The sequence below is a fragment of the Pelodiscus sinensis genome, chromosome 1 (genome assembly GCF_049634645.1).
Source record: "Pelodiscus sinensis isolate JC-2024 chromosome 1, ASM4963464v1, whole genome shotgun sequence".
NCBI lineage: Eukaryota > Metazoa > Chordata > Testudines > Trionychidae > Pelodiscus > Pelodiscus sinensis.
In genome coordinates, this window is record NC_134711.1 from 214086923 (window position 1) to 214112453 (window position 25531).

Genomic DNA, 25531 nt, shown 5'->3' on the forward strand with positions numbered 1-25531 from the left:
ACAGAAGACAACAATAATAGAGGGGAGAATATTTTGAGATATTCAGTTTAAATATTGTCCATTAATACTGTATACTAATCCTTTATAATTTTTTAAATACTACAAAAATGTTTTAAAATATTTTAGATTACAATCACTTTACCATTATGCAAAACTCTAATGTCTGAATTAAGGGACACATAATAATTTCAGTATATCTTATTGTATCAGTTTCTCTTTTCACCATTGAAAATAGCATAAAGAGGAGTTTTACATGAATAAGCATTTAATTTTGATGAGATAGACATATAAAGTCTTTAATATGCTTTTTTAAAAAAACAGCAGGTTGGAACTCAAATGTAATGAACATAACATTATAATGGGCAGAACAATGTTCATAAAAATGCACTTATTTTACATTTATTAATATGTAACAGAAATGTAAAATATATAAGTAACAGAAGCATGCTTGATGTCAGAACTTTCAGTGATTATGTTTACTGATATCCAATTCATTTCTTGCAGAATTCCTTGTTAAATCCTAATGAAATTCCTGAGAAATGCTGAGCACAGACAACTCCTATTGATTTCAACGGAGTCACAAGCAATAGGTCCTTTTCATTATCAGCATCTTACAGTCTGGTTTTCATAAATGCTAAACCAACTTCAGCTGAATTCAATGGCAGCTACAGGTAGGGACGTTAAATTGTAGGTAACTGACTAATCAAAGAGTCAATGCATTTTGCATTGACTGTTCGACTAGTCGATAGGGTGTCTCCACCTTTGCAGTGTAGAAACAGGCCTAGGGCTGTTGCTACATTTTTAAGGTGAAAACGCCATGTGGAGCTTGTGGTTAGCTGGGAGCTCCATGTGGCGCTGCCACTTCAAAATGCTGGGAGGAGCCTGATGCTGAGCTCACACAGCGATGTTTCAAAGCAGCAGTGCTGCATAGAGCCTGGGGGTCTGGCCCCAGGCTCCACGCGGCGCTGCCACTTTGAAGTACTCCCTCCTTTCCCCCCTGCTTGCTGCCTCTTTTGGATAGAGGCAACAAAAGGGGGGGAGGGAGCGACTAGTCGACAAGCTTGTTAACTATCCGATAAGCATTTATTTATCGGATAGTCGACTAGTCCTTCACATCCCTAGCTACAGGTGCTCAGCACATCTGCAACAACAGGCACTCATGTACTAGTAAGAACTTATCACACTTACTGCATTTGATTTTTGAGTTAATTTACATATCCACAGAACTTCCCACTTTCCTCAGATAAGATTTATACTTTTTTTTTTAAATCAACTGATCAATATACCATTGACTTACTGAAGTCAGGATGTGCAAAATCTGGAATGTCTATTGAAATGTGTGTGTGTAAAGCTTTTTTTCTGGTTTCATTTACTTTGATTCTACAGTGAATAACAATAAGCATTTATTTTGTCCTGAAAAACAATAGTGTTCTTTTCCAGGCAAAAATTCCTAATGCTAAAAAAGCAGTGCTGAAGTTAGGAGTTTGAGCACTCAGAATTTGGGACATTCAGTTAAGGTGAAAAGCAAGACCTCTATAATATTAATATATATTATTTTATTTACTTTAATAAATGAGCAAACTGGAATTTGTATTCAACCTCACACATTAGTTTGCAGTACATACAGTATACATATATGACTTTTAGTTGTTCATAAGATCTATAAACAAGCCAAGTTTGAAGGAACTTAATTGAATAATTTTAAGGTATTAACACTGACATTTTCAAACTTTTTCCATAATTTTTCTTAATTCAAATTTAAGAGTCATGATAGTGTAGGGACGTTTGAGGCACACCAGAGTTCATCCTACCCTGTATATTTCAGATGCCTGAGTGCTCAGGACACCTTGGCGTTGAGCCAAACCTATCCAGGTTTGAAAATGCGACTATGAGTGTGTATGTGTCGTGGGGGTGGCGGAGACTGAATTCTCATTTATGCTAAGTGTAAATGCAATTTATACCACTGATCTAAAGAACCTATTCTGTAGCTAGCGGTTATTACATCTGACAGCACCACACCTTAAGGAGATGGAGCATTATCTGGCTTGCTGGGGGACAAGGTATGGAGCTTTAAGGCTGTGTGTGTGTATGTGTGTGTGTGTGTGTGTGGGCGCGTGCGCGTGAGAGAGAGAGAGAGAGAATTTTTCTCTCATCACCAGATTGGCCAAGATGTAGTGGAGGGTTTTTCACCTTCCTGACGGTGCGTGTGGGGGGGTATTTTTTGCATTGAACAAGGAAGGGAGTTAGGCTGTGTGTTGCAACTCATTATATAAACATGGGCAGATAGATGTCCAGTGCAGATGCTCCACAGGGAAGGGACTCAGTGACTAGATAAATCCCTCAGTAAAGGATTTAAAGGAAGTGTTTATTAAGGCAGATCGGAGGGTCAGAGAAAGGTTTCATGGACCTATGACTGACATGACCAGAAGCCAACCACCCTTCCTTTATAGCTCACCTTAGCCTCATTCGAGGCAGGGGAGATAGTAAGGTCCCAACCACAGGCTGGCTGGGGACCAGGACGGAAAAAAGTTGGGGCTGGCAAAAGCCTCTGGGTAGATATGAAATGATCATGAGGTACTGTAGGGGTTCTCCCCCTGTGCGGAGGGGCTTACGTCCGCCCCCCTCAGTTCTCCGATTATAGGCGCCTTGAAACGGCCGATTCCGATCGGTTTGGTTAGGCGGTTGGGGGAAGGGGGTCCGGGCCTGCCCTCGCTCCGGACCCCAGCCCAGGGCCCTAAGGTCGGGGAAAAGGCTCCCCCACCTAGCAGGGGGGGTCGAGACCCCTAAACTCCCCTGCCCTCAGGGTCCACGTCCCTGCCCTGGGCTGCTTCTTCCCCCAGGTCCCATAGGCTCACCTGGGCTCTTTCTCTGATCCGGCCCAGGGCCTCCAATAGTCCCGTCCACTCGCCGGCTCGCGGGGGGGGTGCGTCTCCTCGGCGTTCCCCCCGATAGCTGGTCCACTGCGACCTTTTGAACTGCCCGCCGGTCGCAGGCAGATTACGTCGCCCCCCTCGTCGGCCTCTGGCCCCTCCCAGGGCCGTCCTATCCGTGACGTCTTTGCTACGTCAGCTCGGCCCCGCCCCCTCTCTGCACTGCCTGCCGGCCCCGGCTCGTTACCCGGCCGGTGCGCCGGCACCCCCGTCCCTGCACTGCCTGCCGGCCCCAGCTCGTTACCCGGCCGGTCTGCCGGCCCCCCCGTTCGGGGACGGCGGGCGGCGATCCACTCCCCTCCGGGGGGGTAGTCTTTCCCCCGCGGTCGCGGCGTCCCGGCGGTTTCCGGGAGGGGCGGGGCTACCCCGCCACAGGTACATTTTTAATTAGCTGTGTAGACCCAGAGATCTAATAATAATCTGAGAGGTTTGCCTGTTTTGGTTGGACATAACTTTGATGGCTTCAGTGTTTGACATAATTTTAAATTAAAGATTAATTTGTAGACGGTCCAGGAGAATCCTGGAGGGTTGGCATACCCTATGACCTGATCAAACCACATCCAGTGCCTTGAATGACTGGACAACTGTCCTGAGCAGTTCCGAGTGGGACCTGCAACACTCACCTCCACAACAAGGAACCAGTGACCTCTGGACCGTAAAATATGAGCTGCTTCAGCATAAGCTGAAGAGTTGAGGCTTTTTAATTAGGGACTGCAGTACAGGTTGGCTCTCCCTGGTCTGGCACCCTAAGGACCTGAGCATTACCAGATGGGGGAATTTGCCAGAGAAGGGGAGGGGCCCTGACACCAGCCCTTCAGCCCACTTCAGTCCCTCCTCACTGCTGCCTCCTTCAGCCTGCTTCCTGACCAGCTCCAGCACCGGTGCCCACTGGGCAGCACGCAGCCCTGGCCCTGCTTCCAGGCAGCAGGCAGCCCCCATCACACTGCAGCCATTGTCCAGACTGCTGCTACGCCACTCAGGATACTGCAGCCCTGTCGCCAACAGGGCTGATGCAGCCCCAGCCAGATTTCCCCTCTGGGGCTGACATGGTCCTGGCCTTGCTGCTGGGCAGCAGGCAGTCTTGATAGCACTCCACTGTCTCCTGGCTGCTTCAACATTGCCACTGCCCTGGTTGCTGCGGCCCCGCTGCTATCAGACTCGTTGGGATCCTAGCTGCTGGCCCTCCTGCTCCAGGGCTCTCTCATCCAGGAACATCTGTAGTCATGTTGGATCACAGATGTTCCTGGACCAGAGAGTCCCAGTTTAGGTAAGTGCTACCTTATGCACTGTGGATCAGCACAGGGCGCGATCTGTAACCCGCACTCCTAGGAAACACTGGTACAGTCAGCTACTTGGTAAGGAGTAAGTAAACCTGACTGCTGTCCAGAATCATGAATGTTTCTGCTTAGCTTGTAATTTGTTGTCTTCAATCTCAAAAGAAGGCGGTATATACTCTTCAGTAGACTGATTGTGAATATGTTTTCACACACATCAGATAAAAAATGTGGTATGGTTACCCAGACGAAATATTTATATGTTTACAGTTTGCATAGAACCTAGTCCTTAAAAGAACCAGTCTTCATAATTTAATCAGTTTTTTAATACAATATGCAAATCAAGTTTTCATTATGCCCAAATCAAGAACTCATGATGATTGACTACAGAGATTTCAGTAACTCATTTTTGTCAAGGAGTCTAATTTTACACACCAGATGAATCACATAAAAACAAATAAATAAAAAAAGAGAAAAACCAGTATCTACTCCCCAATTCTGCAAATTTTATTTCAGGACTAATGCACCATTTCACAGGAAATCTTAAACTTACATGTGCAATCAAAAAGCAAATAGAACTAAACAAACCACAACTCTCTTTCTTATGTTTTTGAAATGTATTAAACATCTGGTGAAGAAGGCAGTCCTGTCCAACGAGAGACATGTAATCTGCTCATTGTTAGGTCCAAGCATTTATAAACACCAGCAACTGGCATTGGAAATGGTTAATATTTTAAATCATATTCATTTTCAAAAGCACTGTAATTATCATTAGTTCAGGGATCATTATGTTTGTCCTTTTTTTTTCTACTAGGAAAATAACAAATGTTTGGTTTAGAGAAACATACAATACTTTTAAATGTGAATTTGAATTCTGTATAGTAACAGTAGTTCAAAGTAATGTGGTTGACTAGGCAAAGTCATTTTGTATACATTACATTTCAGGAAAGTTCAAGAAATGAAATGTATGAAATAGATTTTTTTATTAATGTGCTTGCAAAAGGACAATTTTAAATGTGTAGGATTTCAACTTCAAACATTATTCATTTTATTGAATAGCTAGCCAATTAACCCATCATAAGACGGGATTTTCAGGTCTCTCCTCCACGTCGGTCTTCTCTCCTGAGCCTCCAGTCTCTCGTTCCGTCTCTGTCTCAGTCTCCATCTCCCTCTCTCTCTCTCTTCCTCCTACTGCCTCCCCCCCTCTCTAAGTTCTCCTCCCCCTCTTGCCTCTCACTCGGGGGACCGCAGAGTCCAAATGGCCTTTTGGGCTCCAAGCTCCCCATGCTGCATGGGGAGCGCGGAGCCCAAACGGCCGCTTGTGCCACTTGCTCCCACGCGGTGGCCCAGCTGAGCGGTGCAGAAGTCAGCCGAGCGCCATGGTGGAAGGCAAAGGGGGGCAGGGCGGTGACATTCATAGCCAGGGGGCAGGACCTGGAGCCGCTGTCATGCCTCACATCACTGCCCGGCCCTCTCCCCTCCTGCCGTGGCGCTTGGCTGACTTCTGCGCCGCTCAGCCAGGCTGCCACATGGGAGCAAGCGGCCGTTTGGGCCCCGCACTCCCCATGCAGCATGGGCTGCTCGGAGGGAACATCCAGCATTTCAGAAACAGCACTGCCCAGAGGGAACAGCCAGCATTTCAGGCAACAGCGCCCCCAAGAGGGAACAGCCAGCATTTCGACGTTACAGACTCTCAGACGCTGGGCTACTATATTTATGATATGATTACCATACATAGTACATTTGAATAAAAAAACTTGTAAAGCTTCCATTATTCTTTCTGTAAATAACTTGAATTATTTTGTGATTTGTAACAGTAAAAATTGTCTTTGTACTAAAATGACAGTTGAATAGGCAACTCTATTTTAATTTTGTTAGCAAATATTTTTATGAACTCTAATCATAACAATCATGATGTTTTTCCAATGAAAACCAAAAATAATTATTTAAACTTTTCACTCAGCATATTCCAGTGTAAAAAGTAGTGCATTCAACTAATTTATGTGGCAGGATTGCTTATGCAAAATTTGGTATCTGTAGGTAATTGCGAAGTATGCACAAACAAATACACAAACAAACTCTTCAAAATATTCAACAGTTAGAAACCAGAACAGCCTGTAAAACTTCAGCCAGAACAAAAAATAGTCTCTGTCGTTTGGTTTCTGTCCTACCACACTTCTAGTAGGCTTCCACCAATCTGGACAACTCATCAGAAAGAGAAATACATCCTCGCAGTAAAGAAAGGCATTGTAGTAACACTGGTAGAAAATGTAATCAGGCACCTCTAAAGTCTAAACCACAAATCAGCTAAGACTTCCTGTTGACAAGTATAGCTTAAACCACCATTAAGAGAGAGAAGCCCCACAATTTAATCCCGTATACCGTATATGACCTCTCCCCACTATACCACAGTCACAGAAGACCTAGTCTTGTTCCCATATCCTTTTCTAACATATAAAAAATATTGTTGCAAGAAACAGTGAGGTATCAGTGTTCCAAATGCCAGCAGTACATTTCATTCACTTCATATGATAACAGTAATGTCTCCCAATCCTTCCTCTGTTTTCCGGCCCCTGCCCCGAAGTCCTGTTCCATGCCTGGCTGCATAGCAGCATCTGGATGGGAGGTGACTGGCTGGTGAGAACAGGAAAAAAATGTGAGGTCCAGACAATCATTATCACCTCTTCCACCACACTTCCTCAGTGTGTCAAATAAGTCTACCGTTAAGGAGTTCTCCCTGACTCTGGCTGCTGCTGAATATTTAGATAGTGATGGGGCAAAGGTTACTTCTATCCCCACTTACAATTAGCCACAGATTGCACTCCATCTTTTTCAGCAGATATCACACCTCTCCTTGTATTCTGCCTGCCATGGAAATGATCTGAGATTCTGCAGAGATAACTTCTATTCTCACAAGAACAGCAATCCCCAAACACAGGGAAATCAAAGCAAGACACGCTGATAGATAATAACCATGAACAAGCTAAGTCAGCAACAGTGTGAACAAAACATTCTAACACTTAAAATGACAGATATATCACAGTAGGGATGTTAAATAGTGGTTAGGAAGCTAATAGAGTAGTTGATAGAATTTTCATCGACTTCTCGATTAGTCAATAAGGAGGTTTGCTGCAGCTCTGCTTTTTAAATGTAGTAAGAGCCAGCAGGTCCAATTTACATTTAATTTTACTACATTTAAAAAGCAGAACTGGAGCGTTTGGGACCAGGCGGGAGTCTGGACTGCTCATGCCATTTTCCCCGCTGTGCCTCTGCCTCCCCCACCCGCTGTGGAGACTGTGCTGGGGGGAACCAGCTTTTAAGCCGGCTCCCCTCCAGCAGTGGCTCCTGCTTCCCACCCTTGCTGCCTCTGATATAGAGACAGCAAGGGGGGAAGGAACTAGTCGAGTCAAGCCTAGGCTTATTGGGTAATTAACTAGTTGCTTACATCCCTATATCACAGCAGGCTTTGAGAAACAGAAAAATAATAGGAACAGGAAGCAACAAACAAGAAGGCAACACACCCTAGTTCTAACACCCCACCACAACTATGCTCCACACATACTGTCAGACTCCAGGGTAAAGCTTTTGACAGAAGGAAAGGTGACTCTCAGCAGCAAGGTCAAACTGTGGTATTCACTACAGGACGAGATAAGTTGGGATTGGTCCTGCCTTGGGCAGGGGACTGGACTTGGTAACCTCCTGAGGTCTCTTCCAGCTCTATGATGAGAATGAACACAACTTTCACAGACTTTAAAAAGGGAGGAGGAAAAAGATCATGGCAAAAGGCAAAGAGGAAGACCAAACAGAAGGAATAGTATGAGAGAGTGAGAGAGAGAGTGAGAAGAGGATTAGAAAAAACCTGACCATCTCAGGAAGAAAAAGATACACGCTGTTATAGTGGAGACACGCAAATGTTACTAGGCAAAGCTGAATTAAGACTAGCATATGGCCCTAATTAGGGAGAGCAGCCTGCTACCTGCATTGGCAGCTGATAGAGTAGGCTCAAATACTCGTAACTTATGTTTTTCATGGTGGAGGGCCTGGGTTTATTCACCACTGGTGACCATGCTATCAGTATGCAAATAGCCATAATCAAAATTCATACACTTCAGGACACTGAAAGCCCTTCCCAACCAAATCTTTTAATAAAGCTACCAATATCTATCATGAACTTCAAACACAGTCATTTTTCAGCTCTTTGCAAAATTAACCTTAGTTGGGCTTTACTGGTGATTTATTCTAGGACCTCACTAAAAAAAATTAAGTTTTGGAATTATAAAACTTAGTTTCTTTGATCCTTGCAGTCTCAGAGCTCTCCTGAGAATTGGCCTGTATTCATCTCTCACAGCAGTCAGAACTCTGCATTTTGCATTCCGTTACAGCCAAATGAATCCCTTCTTAGACTAAAATTGAGTGGCTTGATCTATTCGGCTACATATGAGCAAAAAGCTCTACTTGAGGTGCTCACCTTCCTTTGCTTTTCTGTACTACTTTCCTTTCTGCTCCTTCTGGCAAATCTACCATGCCAGTGTAATCTTCACGAGACATTAAAGCTGTGCTAGCCATGCTGGAAGTATTTAATTTACTTTCTAAATCACAATACAAATTTTTTTTCCTGGAGTTTGGGAAAGGAGGGGAAATGGGTGCGGCAGTTTGAACAATTAATCCCTCCTGTCAATGGAAGCGTGTGCTATAACGTTTTGATCAAGCTCCTGCAGTTTCAACATAGGGCATATTGGGATTCAGAGCAGGCAACTCTATGCAGCAAAATTAGCTATTCATCTCCATTCTTCTGTATATAAATGAGCAAACAAGATACTGTATAGGCAAAGTGTCTGTCTATATAGTCTGTTTAATAATTCTGAATGCAGACCTCTCCAGAGCACAGATGCCCAGAATTAATGATAAATCTATCTCTAGCACTGAGTTATCACCAGTGATAAGTGTTAATCTGGACAACAAAATCTTCCACAAAAACTGGAAAGACAAAGCAATAAAATGATTGCCATTTCCTTGGAAAGATAAAAATGATTTTTTTCCCAATAGGCCAGGTTAGGCATAAATCACTGTTTACTGATCAGAAGAAACTACAGGTTAAACATCTCTTATCCAGAATTCTCTGGTCCAGAAACATCTGTCATCCGGAATTATTTTAGTATGCCGGATGTTCACTTTTCATGTGTGTGGCCTAATTTCCCACGGTCCCATAAAGTTTGTTTACAGCCACCAGGCTTTCAGTGTTCTGTGCTGTTATTTAGCTCTAATTCCCCCTCCTCCCCCCCCCCCCCCCCACATGTCCTCTAACAGCCCAGTAAGCAGTGGAAGTGTTGGCAACACTGTTAGACAATATTGACCTTCTGTAGTCTGGAAAATTCTCTCGTTTGGAACTGGTCAGGTCCCAAGGATGCAGGAGTATTGAGGTATCTGTACAACCTGTACAAAGCAGATAGGGCTGGATTAGGTGCCTTTATGCATACTTGGATCCCTTAATAAAATTATATTCTAGCTCTCGGTTGTACACTGCCTAGCACAATGGGATGCTGGCACCAAGACTAGGGTCTGAGGCTCTATGGTAATACAAATAAATAAGTAAGTCATGCTTATTGCCTTTCTGGTTTTGCACCTTCCAGAGAGGCACCAAACAAAACACCTGGGGTCTGTCACATAAGGTCCCTTCTCCAGCTGTTAGTTTATTAAGAAGCACTATGTGATTTACGTTTGTGACGATCAGGCTAAAGAAGTGCATCTTGAACCTGGAACAGATAATGGTGAAGTCTGAGGTGGCCCATGAGAAAGTTCCATCTACTTCACAAACAAGATTTATTCTTGCAGTAGACAGTTCCCTCATGAACTTGGGACTTGTTCCCAAAGCATAAAGTCATCATTTAAGTAACCTGAGCCCAGATCTTTAGCAATGTTGAAGATAAAGACTTTTTTATTTGATGTGATATTCTATAGGGAGCCTGTATAATAAATAGAAATCACGTCTATGTTAGCACATCATCAGGCGAGGTTACTGCGCAGTGGCCTTCTATATCAGTTGAATATACTAGCAGGTTATGCAGCTGTAGTCTCATCGAGAAGTAATGGAGATGTGTATTTCTGAGGCCAGGTTGGGATCCAGCCTCCTAGCCATACGGATGTGAGAGAATGCATGTGGATACTTCTATGTGAAAGTTTACCATCCACAAGGACTTCTGGAGAACTTTACTGCTGACTCTCTTGACTAAATGTAAGTCCATATCTTTGACCAGTGAAAACTACACTGTAGCTGCTGAGTCCTAGAAAAGTTTTCTTCTGACAAGAATAACATTCTCTGTGCTGCATTTTAGCCTCTAAATCCTCAGCTATTTAAATGTTAATTTCAGTAGAAAACACTACACTGCAAAAACTTCTCTCCCTGAGGAGAGGATGAGAGAACAAACACATGACAGATGTTAGTCATGTTTCTTGAGGACTACTGGAAGTCACTCAGATACTATGGGCTTGACTGGTATAATAACCTACCTGCTATAACAAATACATCACTATAACAAACTTGGCAGAAGCTGTGGTTAGCGTAAAGGTCTAACACATATTTACTGAAATGTTCCTCCTAAGCTAAGTAGTCAAGGTGTTACTTTTTGAGATCAAGATAAGAAATCCAGATACACTTCCAGTATGAGTAACATACTGATTAGTATGTATTTGTATCTTCAAATGGGCAGGATAAACTTTTTAGATGTTTATGGTCATGTCACCCTGATGTTATATATTTGGCTAGTATATTAAAAATCATGATATATCAGATATGGAAAGTTTATGGAAATTTTAGTGTTTCAAATACCCTTAGCTCTTGACTTCCAAAGTTGTAGTTAGACTAAGCATACAGACTAGTAAGTCATATACATTGTATAAAACCCCGTAACTATAGAGGAGAAAAATAAAACTCTCTAAATGTTTACCTGCCTGACAGCAGCAGTCTGTGAATTTATAGATTCTCTTTAATGCAGCTAGTTAGGACCTACAATGCACTTTAGATAAATAACAGTTAATGATTGCTATTTCCTTTACTTCTGTGCAAATGGTCTACTGATTTGCTCGTGCTTACCAAAGGCAGCGACTAATTAAACACTGGAGGGAAAATATAGATCTAATACAATTTGCTTTCATTCTGGGTACTTCTAACTTAAGAAATTCTGAAAGAATAATACATGATATCAATAGGTTGCCAATTGAGACACAGAGGCACGGAAATGAAGGTTCAGAATAAGCCCAATTCACTGACAGTGTCTACCTCTGTAACTGAGGTAACAAATATTTCTTATAAGTATATGAACCCTTCTCAGCCCAGTTGTTGGTACCCACTGAAGTCTGTCACTGAACAATCACAGCAGGTGAGCTGCTATGCTGTATGTAACAAATGAATGCAAGAAGTACAGCTCAATCGGGTTGCTGACAGTGTAGTATAAATATATTTTGTAAGCTTCAGTGACACCATAGGATATGAAGTGTCTTTTCAGTATTCTAAGTGTGTTTACGTGTTCTTAATCAAGTCCTGACAGGACATGTATAAAATGGGATCTTATCAAGGTAAGAATCCTCTATTTCCCAAGCTGACTAGTAATAAAAGTGAATATTCATATATGGTGGAAAAGTGGAATTTTACTACGCAAAAAATACTTTTTATTTTTAATTCACCAGATACTTCTGAAGTCAATTTTCTACCATATGAGATTAAAAACAATCTGGGGCTTGGAATATATAGTGTAAGAGCATACTAACACAATGAGGATTTGTGAAACTTATCTTAGAAACTTGGGGGACTTAAATTTATGATGATCTTGCAATTATTCTGTACACAGAACTTTCAGTGAAACCAGTGGCAATGCCACATGCAGAACATGCAGTTACAGGACATGACACTATAACTATATAATATAGAAACCACCATTTCCTAGTATTTAATAATGCAGCCATTTAACTGCAAACATGAACATTCACAATGACAACTTTCCTGGGCAAAATCCAAAGACTATGTAATTAAAATAGCAATATTTTTCAAACTGAATTTAGAAATTACTCTCTAATTTGTAGGTAACATTGACAATTTTTCCTATAGCTTTTCTACAGGTTGAACCTCTCGTCTGGCACTTTCAGGACCTGACCAGTGCCAAATGAGAGAATTTACCAGACCATGGGAGGCCAATATTGTCTAGCAGAATTACCAACAGTTCCACTGCCTACTGGGATCTGAGAAGGCATTTAGGGATAAGTTAGAGCTAAATAACAGCACAGAACACTGAAAGCCAGGACTGGTGGCTGTAAACACACTTTATGAGACCACGGGAAACGTGGCTTCACCCATGATAAGTGGACATCTGTCTAACTAAATTCATGCCAAACCATGGATGTTGCCAGACCAGATCTGTGTAATCTTAATGATTCCAGACATCTCAAATGTGTACATCAGGTGTCTTACAAGATAAACACTTACTTTCATTATGTAATAAGATAAGCCCTATCTCATTCACCACTTAAGTTAGATACACATTTGTTTATAGCACTTTATGACCTTCATATTATGTTCGTCTATATAATTTGTATACCCAGAGAGCAGTCTGTGTGTATTCAGACAGCAATTTTCAAACAGTGACAGCATAGTCACATGAAAACCAGTTTTCATCAGAAAAAGGACTTTTTCAGTGACAGATTTTTTTCTTGCATATTACAACTTTCCATCCCCAGCTTTTTCAGCACTAACTCTGGTTTAAAAAACAAACACTTTAAAAATACACTATGGGGAAAATATATTTGTTTTCACAATAATCAGTCTCACAAAAAGCAAATAGTTGAGTCACGTTTGCTCCAACACTGAAAAAAAAAACGGTTTGGAATTTGGCAGAGAAAAAGTTCAGAAAATTTCAGTGTGAAATTTGAATGTTTTGCAGAGTTATGACTAACTGAAATGGAGTTCAACACGAAAACAGCCATGCAATTTTAAATACAGGGGCCTTTGCCAGTCCTTCTATATCCACCTTTGGCAGAGGGGCAGCTGAGAATTATGGCATCAAGTAAATCCACTTTCAAACATATTAGTTTTTAAACCTGTTTAAAAATGCTTCTCAACTATGGGCTTAAAATTTATGAAACCTTTATTTAGTCAAAACTCCATTTCAGCTTATATTTTGAATTAGACATAAAATTGCAAGCAATTCCACATAGGAAGAAATTTGAAAATCCTTAACTGTAGCTCAGTAAAAAGGTCACTAAAAAAACACGTGTTGCTAGGTAATAATCTATTATAATTTTGTTTGGATAATTTCAGACTGATGTCTTGCCTTCATTCTAAAAGTAGTTTTTGTTTCTTTTTTTTGCATGGAAAAATATTAACTCCAACTCCAAAAGATACCTTTTATCAGATGAGCTTCAATACCAACTCAGAAGATACAAAAAATACACGTTTCAAATGTAAGCATCCTGCCTTATTTTATCAAGATTAACGATTATTTTAATTGCTGGATGATTTATGCAGTCTATTAAGCATCTAGTATAACTGAAACTTACGTACACTTGCAAGAGATTTTCATGTGATATGTAGAAAATGAGGCAGTGATCTCGCGAATACTTACACATGCTTCCAGTATAAATAGCATAAAAGCACCCCATCAAATTACTAGGATTATTAATGTGCTTATAGCTAAGCATGTGCATAAATGTTCCCAACTTTGGACTCTAATGTGATACTGAAAGGATTTCTGCTCACATTAGCAAACTTACAAATATAACTGCTTTATTAGAGGAATAAGAAGAGGAAGGCCAGTGAAAACTTCACAAAGCCAAGAACAGGTTTTGTCTATTATTTCTAATTAAAAAGCAAAATTAAAGTGTAACATCTATAGTTATGGGTCACAGCTACAGTTTTGAACCTTAATCTATAATTACTCAGATACAATTAAGAGAACAGATTGTGAAAGCTGAAGTGGTTGGTCAAATGATGAAAGTACGGAGGAGAAGAAAAGAGAAAAAATCAATTGCTAGGGGTCATTAAACAACTGCGGTGGTACAGCTCATATGGAAAGCAGTAAAATATCATAACAAACGCTCTCCTGCCAGATTTGCCACTGGTATAAATCAGTGTAGCGTCACTGAAGTCAATGAAGCCAGGGGGAGTTACACCACCAGTAAATCTACACCTTTATTTGTTAAATGCCAGTGCATGTCATTCATTCTTAATAAAGCTATTTCTACAATGTGAATTCAAGATCACATGACCATAGGCCATACAAGAGAGTTAAAAGTTTTCTTGTATTAATTTTTAGCTTTTATTTACCAACTGCTCTGGCATGAACTATTAAATAATGAATAACATATCTGAAGGAGATATGTAGTCGCAGTAACTTAGTACATAAAAGACTAGCATAAGGTGCATGCTTCAAAACCAATAAAGTTCATGTTGGGGAAACGTTGGATTTACGTAGAGGGAATATACAGAAGCCTGTTGGTGAGCATTTCAGCCTAACCACAGTCTGACATACCTGCAAGTATCTGTCTTGTCACAAACCAGCTCTACAAGCCAAATACACAGAGAAACCATGTAATCCCAGTTCATCCACAAATTCAATTCACATGCTAATGGACTCAATCGTGATATAGTGATAGAAATGTAGCCGTGTTAGTCTGGGGTAGTTGAAGCAAAATGCAGGACAATGTAGCACTTTAAAGACTAACAAGATGGTTTATTAGATGATGAGCTTTCGTGGGCCAGACCCACTTCCTCAGATCAAATAGTAGAAGAAAGTAGTCACAACCATATATACCAAAGGATACAATTAAAAAAATGAACAAATATGAAAAGGACAAATCACATTGCAGAACAGAAGGGGGATGCGGGGGGGGGGGGGAGTGGGAAGGGGGAGGAAGGAAGGTAAGTGTCTGTGAATTGCTGATATTAAAGGTAGGGAGAGTGGGATGTTTGTGAGTAATGGTATTACAGGTGATAATTGGGGAAACTGTCTTGGTAATGGGTGAGAAAGTTCAAAGACTTGTTAAGTCCCTGCTGGCAAGTGTCGAATTTTAACATGAATGACAGTTCAGAGGATTCCCTTTCAAGTGCAGATGTAAAAGGTCTTTGTAGCAGAATGCAGGTGGCTAAGTCATTTAGAGAGTGTCCTTTCTGGTTAAAGTGGCAAGAAACTGTCGTGATATGGGCTAGTGGGGACTCTACCTACTTAATAACCACTGAAGGTGCTAACAGCTCCATGAGTGGTATCCTTCCTGTTTTAGGAATCTACCCATTGACTTTGATTTTTATCAGCTTAGGTTTAAGTACCCATTCTCCAGATACTTAATGATGCTCTGTCTCCCACCTCCCTCCCTTTTTCTTTCTCTCCCAGCTCCCCTTCCCCTCTCCTATTATTTCAAGTTTTCAAACCCCCTGCTCATAACTCCGGTCATCTGAAGAAGTGGGCTGTGCCCACGAAAGCTCATGATCCCATCTACATGTTTCGTTAGTCTATAAAGTGCTACCAGACCATTTGTTGTTTTTTCTGGGATCATCTAGTTTATTAACACTTCCTTGCAGGGAGACTGGAGTACACAGGCATTCTGGAAGAACATTTTGTGGTGGAATCTGAAGAAAAGAGTGGAGAAATTGTTCACATAGAACACTATAAGGGAAGCACAGGAAAAAGAGAGAACATAAAAGGGGTGAAATGGTTGTGCCTTTGGCAGGATGAAGGGGATCTACTGAAAGCAAGAAGAAATAAAAGCAGAGAGATAAACAAGCACAAGGCTTTTATTAAAGGTCAGGAAAAGGAGGGGAAATGGACTAAAGGTGAGAAGATGACAAAGAAGGCTTTATATAATAGGTACGGACAGGCACACGTACGTATTATTAAGTTTATCAGAGTTAGGTAAACTTAAAATGCTGATTAATTCTACAAAATTATGGGAAAATATTAAGTTGATTAAAGAGTTGCATAAATTCTCTAAGAGTCAACTGCTTGTAAAACCATAAAAACTAAATTTACAAACCCACATTGTTCCATGCTTCAGAATGAGGATTAGAGTTTCTCCCTATCTACCAAAATAAAATGTGTATTTTGGGGAAAATACCAATTGTGTTACACCCAGTCCAGAAAGCAGAGTACTAAAAGATGAGGCCCACCATTGACCAGGCAAAGTCATTTTGCACTGCTGAAAGTTCAAGAAATAATATATATGTAGAAAAATAGAATTTTTTATTAATATGCTTGCAAAAGGGAAGTAGAAGAACAGTTTCAACTCTGTAGGATTTCAACTACAAACATTATTCATTTTATTGAATAATTACCAAACATAGTAAATTTGAATCAAACTCATAAAGCTTCCATTACTTTTTCCATAATGAATTTGAATTATTTTATGATTTGTAACAGTAAAAATTGTATTTGCACTAAAATGACAGTTATATGGGCATTTTGATTTTAATTTTGTAAGCAAATATTTTTTATGAACTCTAATCATAATAGTCATGACTTTTTTTTTAATGAAAAACAAAATTAATTATTTAAACCAGTGTTTCTCAAAGTGTTCTACAGACCCACTCTGAAAAAGCTGCCATCAAGCTGCTCCAGTTTGTTTACTTACTGGCTCCACAGCCACGGAGCCTCATGGTTCCCGTAGGTTGCGGTTCATTGTTTGCAGCCAAGGGGAGCTACGGGAAGCAATGTGACTCGGGTCACTGCTTCCCACGGCTCCTCTTGGCTGCAAACAGTGAACCGCAGCCAATGGGAGTCATGAGACTCCATGGCTGTGGAGATAGTAAGTAAACAAACAAGAGTGGGCCAGTAGCAGCTTTCTCAGCTGGGGTTTTGGACCACTTTGAGAAACACTGCTTTAAACCTTTCACCCAGCATATTCTGGTGTAAAAAGTAGTGCATTCAACTAATTGAAGTGGCAAGATTGTTTATGTAAAATTTGGTATCTGTAGGTAATCAAGAAGTATTGGTTTATTTTGCACAAACAAACCCACAAACAAACTCACTCTTGAAAATGAACTGTAGTGCTTAACTAAATTGTTATTAATGGCAACATATTGTTTTTATACAGTGCTGGACCAAAGCATTCTTGCGCCCCGGGCAGCAGACGCGGGGTGCATGCATAGGCCCGCCCCTAGGTGCACGGCACCCCTCCAACTTACAATCAGGAGCACTGATTTTGGCCCCCCCTTTAATCCGGCCCTGTTTTTATATATTCTGTGGCAGGAAGGAACCACTGTGATCATCTAGTCTGTTCTGCTATATAACACATCACAGAACTTCCCCAAAATAATCCACAAAACATATATCTCAAAAAAAAATCCAGTTTTGATTTACAAATTGTTAGCAACAGAGCATCTACCATGACCCTTGGTAAACACACACCTTTTATCCAGAAAGATGCCAAAGATATTTAGAAGCAAAGACCTAAATTCTAACCGGCAATCTATACATGAACCTCAGTGAGAGCCAAATGCGCAGATCTAAGATTATAAATTAGCTGTTTGAATTTCTATTAAATTTATTTAAATGCACACTGTATGCTCTTCTATTACTTCACCCATCACTGACATAGGGGTAGAACACACAGTGATATTAACCCAACTGCATCTGCTGAAGTGGATTTTATTCACAAAATCTTATGCTAAAATAAATCTGTTAGTCTTTAAGGTGTCTCAGGACTCCTCGTTGTTTTTGCAGATATAGAATAACATGGCTACCCCTCTGATACTAACCAATCATTAAGGACTGAAAATAAGAATATCGTATAAAACTGAAACTGCAGTATGTATAGAAAAGATAATCAACCAAAGCAGAATTTGGGTAGGCCATGAAGTTTAATGCCACGATCCTTGTGATGAGCATCAGCACACTGATAATAGACAGAACCTTTGTTTTAATATAATATTTAAAAAACAGCCCACATGCTGTCTTAAAAAGACTATCAAGACTGAAGAGTAAAACACTCAAGCCACGTCTACACTATGCAGCAGATTGACATTCCAGAGGTGGGTCTTCTGGCATTTGATTTAGCGGATCTAGTATAGACCCATAAATCAAACACTGAGGGCAGCTCTGGCCGGCATCTGGTATTTCTCGTTTTGTGAGGAGTAAGGGAAACCAACGGAAGTGTTTGCTCCCATTGGCCTACCTCTGTGTGGATGGTACGGAAATGAAATTTAAGATACATTGACTTTAGTTACATAAATAACGTAGCTGCAGTTGCGTATCTTAATTCAACCTTCTGCTGTAGTGTAGACCAGGCCTCAGACATTAGCAAATGCCAGATTTAAGGCTGTCTGTTCAAACTGTGCATCCAGAAAATGAGGAACACATTGTAAGTTTGGTTCAAGTAGCTTGTCTAACATTACAGAGGAACTCTGGAGTAGAGACAAACTCCAGCAATTCAGGGCAGCATTCAACAGCTTTACCCATAAGTCCATCCTTCTTCTTCCTGCAATCCCCTGCGTTATTCACCACACATCTTCCAACTTCTGCAAAAAAGGAGGCAGAGATCTGACAGAAAATAACCATTTTTATTACCCAACCCTGATTCATCACCAGTTCAAGTTCACATGGTTAAATCCTGTAGCATAATGTAGATGCACAGTAGGGCCTAATTGAAGCAATTTCCTAACTTGTGAGTGGTTGACTTTCCAATCCTAATATTCTTGTAATATAGTTCTTTCTATGTAATCACCTAGATTTTCATATAAGCAAAATGAAAAAGGAACACCCCCCCCCCCCACACACACACACACCAAATTCCACCATATAGAATCACTTTGCCATCTGCATAAGCCACCATCAGGATTGGAACCACTAGATCCACCACACAGACCTCTGTCACTTGAGCTAATGCAATAACTGATAGCAATACAAGGCTGTCACCTCTCTGTGGATTAGCTCTAGAAGGGAATGAGAGACTTTCCTGGTGAGTTTCACAGATACCTGCCAACAACAGAGGAATGGAGAAATTTCAGATTCGTGGGTTCCATTTCAAGCTCTGGAGGGAAGTGTGTCTAAGCAGTGATGGACATTTCTGTCTGTTCCCTTTTTGAAGTTTGTCCGCTTCTTCTCTCTCCCCTCCAACCTGTCCATCCCGTCCTATCTCCTCCTTCCTTGATTCTCCATCCCAGTCCCATTATCCTTGCCCACCCACTCTTCAGATTTACACCTAGTCCCTCTCTTCTTTCCAGGGCTCCTCATCCAATTTCAGTTTTCTCCCTAGTTCCTTGTTCCAGGCTGTTTGCCCAGAGAATTTCATTTCTTCCCTCACATCCTGTCTCTTTGTCAGATCTCTTTTTTCTTTCTGCTCCACCCTGCCTATGTATCACAATCAGTGGAACTGGAGTCAGAGAGCCCATGGTCCTGGGAGGCCTGCTGTTGAACAGAGAATTGGAGTAGTTAGACCTGACCCAACTTAGCCAGATGGACAAAGTCAGGCTTTAATAAAGTTCCATTTATTCAATTTAACCTCCAATCAGCTTTGCTCTTTACAAATGAAACAGCCTGGATGCCAGCAGAGGGGTTACTGAGAGCAGAGGAAAGTGAGACTTTGTGCTCTCGGTTCTGGTGTTGGCACTGACCCAACCTGGAGCACCCAATACACAGAAATGTCCTGATGCTCTGTTACACTAAGGTGGAGCATGCGAAGTGGCTGAGAGTGGGCACAGCCCCGTCACATCTACATGCTTAAACACATTCAGTGTCAGTTTTACCTGCTGAAGTCTGAGATATCTACTAAGCATGTGCGTACAGATTTCAAGAGAATGGCCAAAGGCACATCCCTGAGATAAAGTCCATGTCTCTGTCAAATTTCAAGTCCCTCCTCTAAAATGTGGATACACTCAAATTTCTCTGTTTAAAAGGCTGCCAGAATTTTAATAAAATGGACAAAACAACACTTTTTTTTTTGCAGGTCTTATTCTCAGACACTGCTGAGCCATTTTGGCTTAATCAGTCTGAGGCAGATAGACAGCATGGAAAATTTCATCCCACACAGCTAAAGTCTGGCTAAGTATTAAACCATTAAAAACATGGTCTTATAATAAGAAATGTACAGCTATGGTGCTACCCGTACCCCCAGTTCTTCCACGTGGATCAGAAATGTAGGTGACCAAAGAGAGGCAGGTGAGAAGATCTGAAGCTACAAACATGAAATGCTGGAGGGCAGTGGGAGGGATGATATCACTGGATGGAATCAGGAGTGGGACCATGATGTGTGATATCAGAGAGAAGCCACAAGAGAGAAGGCAGAGCTAAAATGGACATGGATGGATGAAGATAATCTTGTTAGGTAGGCATTTGCCTCTAGAGTTCATACAAAAAGAACAAGAAAATGGCAAAGAAAACAGTGGCTAGACTCTATGGGAAGAGATATGGAGCGAGCTTTGGCATAGTGACTTAACGCCAGCCAAATGGGAAAAGAGGAAAAGGAAGTAGCTATGTAATAAATGAAATATTAAAGATGCAGTGGCATGGTCCATTTGTAACCTCAAAACCAAAATATTGAACGTTCTTGATTTAATTTGAGTATCACCGTAAATAGCTGTAATTTAAATAGTAAACAAATAAATCAATCCATTGTAATATCATTCATAGAAAAGTTTCCCCGAGAAGAAGAGAATGAACTATAAGGAACGTGACAAAATAGGAAATGTGTTGAAAATGCAACACAATAGTAGCCCTACTAGTCTCACAATATTAGGGAGACAAAATGGGACAAAATAGGTGAGGTACAGTGTTCCCTCTATTCTTTTCCATCCATGTGCACATTTTTTATCCATCCATGTGTGGAATAAATTTTTATGTGCACAGAGGATATGTGAAAAACAAACAATAGGAACAACAGAAGAACAAAACATAGCTGAGGGCGCCCAGCTAATCAGGTAGACAGCCATTGAATTTCTCCTGATCAGCCACAAAAGTGCACAGCTTACAGAGAACAGTGGCTGAGGTAATATCTTAAGTTGGCCCAATAAAAAATATTATCTCACCCACCACATCTCTCTAATGGATTGAAACGGTGGCTGGGGGGCTATTGTTCTACCTGTCTCATAAGATAAAAAAAAAAAATCCAAAACACCTGAAAGGCAGCAAATTCAAAACTGATAAAAGAAATACTTTTTCAAACAATGACTGTGGAACTCACTGTCAAAATATATTGTTAAAGTCAAGAATTTAGCAAACTTCAAAAAGGGTCTGGATATTAATAAAACAAAAGTTTGGGTAAGATTAAAGATTAAAATACTTATGTTTCAATTCTTAAAATAATTTCTAAATACTTGAAGTTAGAACAAGACTTTCATGGCGGGGTTTCTTGTACGTTCCCTCTGAAACATCTGACTGTCACAGGCCACACACTAGAATTAATAAACCACTGAACCAATAAATTGTTCCAGTTTGGCAATTCCAAAGCTCCAATTTTTGAGCATCACTGTTGGGGTTGGCACTATTTCCCTTGTTGAAACCTACTTGCACATCAAGGGCAATTCTACTGCAGTTTGCACATTCTTACAATGTATTGGAAGTCGAGCATCACTTGGGTACTCTTGGGCATAAGCTGTCCCTGCTTTGCAGCTGTTGACATACTTGCTCAGAGGAACCATTTACTCTAGCTGTCAAGCACTACATCATTTTTATTGAACATTGAGGAAAATTACTGTCTTCAGACTGATTTTTCAAAAGATCAACCTGCAACTTTAGGTTTTTTAAAAAAAGGACATGACTACACAGGACATCATAATGGTTAAAGCTTTGGAAGCGCACATCATTTTAATGACAAATGAATTCAAAGTGTTATTCTGGAGTCTGTAGAATTGTCAGATTTGCACATTTACAAAGCATAAGGTTTTACATTATCAGTAGTAGAAGAACTTATTCAGAAATACTGCTACAGCTCAAAACTCACTGAATACATTTGCTATAGTACTCTACCGGTGCATATGGACTACAGAATTCTGCAACTTGCAGTCAAAATATTTCAGCTGTCAGCAATTTTTTTGTTTTACTTGTGTGGGCAGAAGATGACAGTTGACATATCTTGATGAAATTAATTGATTCATCCTTGCCCTTATCTGGACAATAATATAAAACTCAAAGATGCTGGTAATAAAATATTGATGATGCACTGAACTTCTCATCCTCATATTAGCTGTTCACTTTAGTGCTTTCACTTCAATAAGATTGTAGATATTGCTTCTTTTTCTGAAAGACTATTTTTGTTGTTGCTCCTGCTTATAAATAAATGAGGAAATAAATTTCCTCTACTATCTCCCAATGAAGGGCAAAATAGCTTTTTACAGAGTTGTCATCCATCATCCTGTGACAGTGTTTAGAAAATAGTGATTATATTGTATCTGAAACGAGATCACTTTCTCAGAGTCTGCCTTGATTTAAGCATTTTACTGCATAAATTTGCTAAAAGCATTGGTCTTTATTACAGTTTTCAATTGGCAGGCTAAATTGCATTGAGCCATCTGTAAAAGAGAAATGATTATGCTGACCTACCTGTTTCATTAGTATTTGTAAAGCCTTCCACGGTCTGACAATGGTTGGAAATCCATTGCCCACCTATAAGCAAAATGCTTAGTTTCTAAGTTGCTATCATCTAAAGAAAATTGTAGAATTTGTAAATAGAGGATTTATATAAGCAAGATAATGCTGATGGTTGGGCCATGTTTAGGGTGTTGAGAATGGAATTCAAGACACCCATGTACAATTCCACATGGCCCCAAAAACTTCCTATGTGACTGTGGATAAGTCATTTAGTTTCTTTTGGTGCCTCAGTTCCCCATCTGTAAACCAGGGAGAATACCTCCTAGGGAATTCTGACAATAACTTCATTAATGACTGTAAGGTACTTAAGCATAATCATCACTAATTATTATTATTATGAAAGGCCATTAAAAGATACTAAAATAGGTCATTTAAAATGTCTTTATTATAAAATCTAATTTTGCTTTTTAAAGTCTCCTCAATCTGTTCCCTCAAAGAAAAAATCATGGCACAATATGTTGGTTTTATATATATATATATATATATATATATATATAACCCAACATATTGTGCTATGATTTTTTCATGTTGTGTGTGAAACTGTAATATATATATTACAGTATCACACACAACATGATTCTGGCCAATACTCCCAAGCTTGAGTCTGGGATTTTCAAAAGGAGAGTAAAGGATTTAAATATCCATCTCCCTCAGAATAGTTAATCATCTAAATGCATATTTAGGGTTTTAAAATAAAGGGACTAGATTTTCACAGCTGTTGAACCTGTCTCTCCTGCTGGGGATTACAGATGTTTTGGCATGTCTGAAAATCAGGAACCCAAATATGTTTTGAAGTTCCAAACTTTAGGAACCCAAGTTTTAAATTCTGGCACATATATTTCAATATGAGGTCTGGACTGCTAAATAGAAATTATAGTTCAAAAATACCCACATAAAATGTTTTTAAAAATAATCTTTTCTAAGGAATGTGAAACAGCAGTCATAAATTACCTCCACATCTGAAATAATGGGAAATCAAAAGATGAACAGACACATATTACAGGTAAGTGTGTTGTTTTTTGGTAGAATTTGTTCATGTAACAAAACAAGTTTACAAAAGAAAAGGAGACCAAAAGGATCATCTTTCTACCATTAATGTTTGCAACAACCCACCACTTACTTTTGGACATTTATTTTCCACAATACTTAGTCCAGCAGGAATCTTATTAGTTCTTTCTCTGTACATGCTAGTTCATTTACAGCCTATACTGAGACAGAGAAAAAGTTGTAATTTAAAAGCACTGGACTAGAATGCAGGAGAGTTTGGTTCAATTCCTGAGTGTGCTACAAACTTTATATATGGCATTGGACTAGATCTTTAATCTTACTGTAACTCAGTTTTCCATCTGTGAAAGGGAGATATTTCCCTTCTACCACTCCACATGACTTTCTATTGTAAATTATATACCAGTGAGGAGGGATAATTTCTTATTATGATTTCTGCAACACTAAACAAAATGGAGCCCCAGCGTCAGTTGGTAGATTTTAGGTGTTACTGAAGAACAAGGAATGTATTGTCCGTGTCATTCTGTATTGCATAGATGTGTCCGTGTTTTAGTGACTAGCAGTGTTATGAATTTAAGTTCTGCGGCTCACCTTCTGGTGATATTGTGCAAGTGTCCTTTGAGGACAAGTACTAAAAGAACACACATGTAGTGATCTCTTTGTGAAAACTGTTCATTCATGGCTGATAAGGTGTATTTCTCTTGTCATTTTTGTGTGAGTTCATTCAAGAGCAAGTAATTGTCAGATTTCACCTACACAGTTGTTACTGGGACATTTGATGCTCTGAAGAAAATACACACACATGATAAGCATGTACAAGACCCCTGGATCTTGAAAGTTGTGTTGATCATCAGAGCAGTGGAGATACATCTGCAGGTTTTGTATCTCTTCTTACAGCAGAGTCTAGTGCCACTTTGAGTTGGTGTATTATAGTTCTGCCCTGGGCTGACTGACCCTGATGCGTAAGGAGTGGATGGATGAAAACCCAATCTACCCTAGGCTCCTACAGGATATGCATTGCTGCTTGTTGTGGGAATTCAGGTAAACAAACTTCCTGCCTCAAGCAGCTCTAAGCAAATTCTTATCCTGTCCTAACTGGACCCTAACATCCTCACATCATTGCCAAGGGCACAACAGCTTATGTAAAATCACAGACTCCGTTTCAGGTGATAGAGTAAGCAGCTCTGTAACAGTACATATTATGTTCAAGGGAGAGGATTCCCCTTCAGGATACTGGACCATAGATGCAGCTAGTCCATTATTCAGTCATTAGCTTGCTTCTGCTTTAATTAACTGTAGTGTGCAAATAAACAGAGCTCTCTCTCTCTCTCTTTCTCTCTCTCTCTCTCTCTCTCTCACTATATGGAAGTTGGAACAGCAATCATTTTGTGATATCTGTGACTGGAATTAATCTCCTATGGTGCTTCTGGCCAGATGTGGTAGAACTGCCCTGGTAAAGACAGCTGAGTTTTATGAGACCTAGATGGGATGCATTTCTTAGCACATCTCTTATGCTTTTGAAATCTCTCTTATATTTTAAAAATCTAAGGCAAATTGTTGTTTTAGAGGAAGCCAAAATGATGCTTTGGGTTCTTTAGCACGTAACAGCTAACTTTAAACAATCTGAATTTAACACCCCCCCCCCCCACCCACAAAACCTCTTTTCTTAGAGTGTTATGAGGCTGATGAATACATTTTAATGTGATGCTGGGAATGGATTCATACAACTATATCCCCTATAATGTACTGTTAGTGTATGTTG

At 40.2% G+C, this 25531-nt stretch overlaps 1 protein-coding gene and 1 long non-coding RNA gene across 4 annotated transcripts in view; one reads left to right on the top strand and one right to left on the bottom strand.

The window, feature by feature from the left end:
- FRMPD4 (FERM and PDZ domain containing 4) overlaps nucleotides 1-25531 on the bottom strand; it is a 438211-nt gene that overhangs the window by 119630 nt on the left and 293050 nt on the right. The gene's annotated exons all lie outside the window — the stretch shown is intronic.
- On the top strand, nucleotides 482-16515 carry LOC142827012 (uncharacterized). Its single transcript, XR_012901352.1, has 3 exons — nucleotides 482-671; nucleotides 13592-13654; nucleotides 15768-16515. It is a non-coding gene; the product is annotated as an uncharacterized LOC142827012 (long non-coding RNA).